The sequence below is a fragment of the Vicia villosa genome, unplaced genomic scaffold (genome assembly GCF_029867415.1).
Source record: "Vicia villosa cultivar HV-30 ecotype Madison, WI unplaced genomic scaffold, Vvil1.0 ctg.000352F_1_1_2_unsc, whole genome shotgun sequence".
Classification (NCBI taxonomy): domain Eukaryota; kingdom Viridiplantae; phylum Streptophyta; class Magnoliopsida; order Fabales; family Fabaceae; genus Vicia; species Vicia villosa.
The window spans coordinates 5478-10954 of NW_026705159.1; positions in this window are offsets into that span (position 1 = coordinate 5478).

Here is a 5477-nt window from a genome sequence, read left to right on the forward strand (position 1 = left end):
TTTTAGTGACCGATTTAGTGACCTCTTAATATTTTCTCATGAATATCAATTTTTGGTGGCTAATTCAGTCACTATAGTGACCAAAATTTTCCAGACATTAAATAGGTCACTAAAAGCTGGTTTTTTAGTAGTGTGGGGTTGCGATGCCACTTAGGCAATATCATGGCGGATTAACTCACCTCTAGTGGTGCCACGTAGGCAATGCCACTAGGCTTTCGCCTGATGGGCCCATGTAATCTTGATGGCGTATTTGTAGTGTGGCGATCACATCTGCGTAAGGTGATTGACGGGGCCGTGACTCCACATAGGCAATGTCACCGCTGTAACTCGTCACAGATAGATTTCCATGTAGGACTTATCCGATTCACTTGCGGTGTACGTGTGCAAGTCTCTTGACATTAGGCATTGGAGTTAACCCATTGAGGATGTGATTATATGACCGACATAGAGGCACTAACATGCTCTTGGATTCCCCGTACACGAATACGGGTCTGTATACTTGTGTGTTTGATTGTGTACTTGTTTCTATCACATTGGTTAGTTATGGGACTTCCTATGGTGATATTGTTGTATTGTGTATCTGTACCCAACCGTGAGGAAAACCCCGGGTCCACGGCAAATCTGTTTGTTTGCATGTACCTTGTAGTACTGAATGAACCTGTAAGATAGGGGGACTCACTGAGATTTAGTAATCTCACCCAATCCTCTTATTATTTTTCAGGAACAGGTTAGAAGTAGAAGAATTGCCAGATGGTTCGTATTGAAGACTGTAGAAGAGCAAATGGCAAGATGACCTCATCAAATCTTATCTTTTCGCTGTGTATCATTTTCTTACAAGCTAATTGTATACGTGATTAGTTTAAGAATGCAATTGTATATGATTTTTAATTCTTGTAATTTTTTCGCTTATGCATGTTTCTTGTACCATTTTAGCATCACTACATATTATTCTAGACGTATATGTACGGGATGTTACAATTCTGGAAATTTGACCGGCTATTGCTCTATGATGGTATGGCGCAAGGGAGAGGGAGGCCAAAGAAAAAGCTTCCATGATGTTGTTGTTAGCTAATTTTTTGCAGTAGAATGTTAAGAGCACTAGGTCGAAGGGAGGATCCATTAACAAAAGTGACCAGAATTTGAATTTAAATGAGGATGTAGATAAAACCCTAGAATCAGAAAGCTTGATTATGGAGCATACCCTTAATGTTGAGGAACCAAAGAAATTACGGGAAGATATTATCAGTGGGAATATAATGCCCTCTAATGGAGCAGCAATTGAATTTGTTGCGTCAAAAATATTGGAAGGAGAAGTTGAAGTGGACATAGAAGAAGAATATATTGAGTCAGAAGTAAAGTTTTGGGATTTGGTACTGATAATGTATGTCTGTTGAAGCGGTAGAGGGCGAGCAATACAAGTTTTGAAAATATTTATTCGTGAAATTATCGTCTCCACAAGGACTGGTTGGAAATAATTATTGTTCAACGGATTCTTAGTTCTTGAGTTCAGGTTAAATGAGTTTTAAAATAAAGTGCAAAAAAGTAAACTATAAACAGAAAATAAATGCACTTTCAAGAGATGAAACTAATCCGGCACAAATGTAAACTACTCGTCACAAACTTAAACCTATTGCTCTCTTGCACTCAACTTACAATACTCGTCATAATCATCCCATATTCCTCGCATCAATGTCCATTTCTAAAACACCGACAAGAGTTCAATCATATTTCTCCTTTGGCAATGTCTCAATCGGTCGAACAACACAGAGGCATTAAACTTCGATATTATATGGATGTTAACCCCTAACCTATCTCTAGAATCTAAAGCTAACAGATGTCCCCCTAATCAAGATTCATGAGCTATATGTCTATAACAACACAAATCCAACGAATTTAAGCAAAATGATCAAGGAAACACCGACAAAGATTTGTAAAGCAAACTTTATACAACAATAGAGTGACAAATATATATAGGTTTAGAGTAAACTTGCAAAAAAACCCAACAAATAGAGAATACTTAGAGATAAAAGAAAAAGAATCACGAATCTCCTGGTTTATCAACTTCAATTGATGAGCAATACGACTCTGAGTCATCAAGATGAAAGCTCCATTGTGTTAGGAAATGTGACGGATCTAGAAGGGGGGTTGAATAGATCCTTTGTTTACTTTAAGCGCTTTTTAAATTTCAAACGAAAACGCCCCGAATTTTTGAATCGTCTAAGAACGACCAGTTATTGGAAAACTGGATATGCTAAGCCGTGTAAACGATGAAGATTGAATTAATGCTTTTGATATATCAATGTGCTTACTTATGCCACTTTAGTGTTAATTACTTCCAATAAACTGTTTAGAAATGACGACAATAATTTGTGCTTTTGTAATTTTGTCAAACACTTGGTGTGCGAAATTTCACCAACTTTTAACAGCACACAAAACACAAATTATGCTGAATGAAAATAAAGTGCGATAAAGAAAAAACAACACGCTATTTGTTTAGGCAGTTTCCCTTGTTGCCCTCGCGTAGGGTACGTCTGCCCCTAATTCTAAACTTAGAATTAGGATATATGGTATTGAATGCAAAGTGATTACAAGAGAAGAAATGTTACCAATTACCAACTACAAATGCAGAAAAATTGAAACAATGTTCTTCTCTTCCCTTGATTCGAGATGAACCAAGTGTGTCACTGATCTTTGATAAACCTCCGGTTGTAGCTACCTTTTTGAGAATCCAATTTATTTCTCAAACCCTATGCTCGGTTGATTTAATCCCAAAGATCGTGATCCTGATTCTTCCTTCTCTATCCTTCGATTGTTGCTACCTTGTTGAGCGAACCCATGATTCCTCAATCCCTTAAGCACAGCTAAATATTGATTAAGCGAAGAATCGTCAAAAACCCTAAATCCAAATGATCTTGGAGGACAAAACCCTAAGATTTTATTCAAGAAAACCCCATAATCTCATAACTCGAACAAGAACTGAATCTACTATCGAACGTTATCAACACACGCTCCTCAGCTTGATTGACAAAAATTGTTATGTGTAGTTGTCAATGGATAAGCGAGAGGTTGAAGATGATAAGATCCTTGTGTATATCTTTCACTTTTCTTGTTGTAACCAAATGAAATAACCAATAAACCTTTTATATGTTGTCTAAAGTTAAAGCAATAAGGAAACAACAAAAAACAGCTTTTCACAGCGACAGGTCGACCTGAGCAACTGAGAGGGTCAACCTAAGCAAACCCGTGACTGCATCAAAGAAGATTTGACCAGCTATGCGTCCATCTGAAAAAATCATGCGTCGATCTGAACATGCTATGAGTCGACCTAAGGGTCGACCTGAGCAAACCTGTGGCTTACACAAAGTTCCTTGCGTCGACCTAAACAGGGCCATGCCTCGACGCATGCTTCCCCAACATGAATTCTAGGATGAGTCGACCTGAGGGTCAACTTGAGCAAACGCGTGGCTCACTCAAAGTTCCATGTGTCGACCTGAAGGAGCTATAGGTCGACCTGAACACTTCAAACTTCCAAAATTTCCATTTCTTGGACCTATGAGTCGACCTGAACCCTGTGTAGGTCAACCTATACATCACAAACAACCAAATGAGCCAAATTTGAGATTCATCATGCTTCTTTCTTTGTATTGTCGATAAGAGTCACTTCTAAACTCGGAGTTCAATTTTTGACTCACACATTGTTGTTTTCAGGCTCTCTCTACTCAAAAATGGTTGTGATGGTGTCGGGATTCAAAAATACCCAACACCATTAATTTTTCTAGAGACAACAACTGATACTAAGCACTGGAGCATTGAAGAATCGGAACATCAATAGTCAAGAAATCATCATTGATACTTGATCATCTTCTCCATTTACTTGTTTGTGAAGCTACCATGTCTATGGATAGCTAAACTTCTTTTGTATCAAAATAAGATGTAATCTTCCTTTTCTTTGTATGTTTTCCTTTTGATGATTGTGTATGAACAAGTTATTAATCAATATATGTGGTAGTATTTATTTTTCCTCAAAAAAAATCAAATAACTCAAAGAATCAAATAATCGTGAATCAATAAATTTTTAAAACGGAAGACAAATATACGGTTCAAACAAAAACGTACAACAAGGTAAATACTTACCACAATCCTACAATGACAACATATAAACAAAACGAATCCTAAGTACAAAAATCATGCTAATCATTCTAAAACAATACAAGCTCACATCATGAATCACACCTAGCAAAATTCATCAATAGCTGAAAAACACACAAAGGTGAGGGACTTTGACAATCATCCAACTATCTTGCAAACAAAAGACTAAGTTATGCATTCTTCCAAAAATCATATTGAAAATACAAAGGCAAGAATCACACGGGCTTTCCAAGGTTGTAATGTGGCTTGGTTAACAAACAAAAGATAATTCCTAAAGCTAATCGAAACAAAAACTTGCCTAAACCTAAGGGAATGATCAATCCACAAATTTTCAAGCAACAAAATCTCAATAAAACTTCTTCTTTATCATAAGTTGTCCAGCCTAAACATACTAGTTATTTGAACAATTATTGCATACTTTTTTTTCTTTTTTTTTCAATGTTCTTTATCTCTTTTTTTATATCTTTTTCTTTTCTTTCTTTTTCACTTTTTGTTTTCTTTTAAATCTCATAGAAACAACCAAATAAGTGGCAACCATTTCTCTCCCCAACTTGAATTCAACCAACATCAAAGTGTGAATACTCCCTATTTTCTAAGGTAGGGTAAAAATTCAAACCAAAAGTCAAAGTTGAGGGTTCAAGAAAATAAAGAATCAACATCCGTACAAAAAGGAGAACCAAACACTCATAGACAAGTATTTAGCAAAAACAACATGGACATTGACAAAAAGCTCAAAAATGATACAAATTATCACACACTCACAAGGTGAATTGACTATTTGGCCAAGGTAGTTGTGCTTAAAATGAAACAAAAATTACCTTGATCCTTTTCATGCATTCATACAATCAACACAAATAAAATATTAAGCATGGTAAAATCTAGTTAAAACAAGAATTGTGGCTTCCAGCATATGTGAATAATGGAAAACTTCCCCACATTTATGGGTAAAAAGGGAACTAAAGTGATTCAATCAAAAAGTAAGTAATGCACAAAGAATGAATAGCATGGTAATTATACAAATGATAAGTTTCCTAAACATGTTATGCTATAGAAAGCGATAAACGAGTACCTGGCATGTACCAAATTTTGAAAACTATCATTAGCATACATCCGCAAGTTGGAAGACAAAAATTGGAAGACAAACAACAAATAAAAATTATTAGAAAAATAATACTAATGTTATTTAATACTACAAAGCCTTGGTTAAAGTGGGAAAAAGGAATGCCAAATGAAGTAAAAAGGGTTCATTGGCACATCACAACAGAGCACGCTAAGGGCGGTTAAGCGCGATACACCAGAACCAGAAAAATCAGTCCATCAGATAGCAA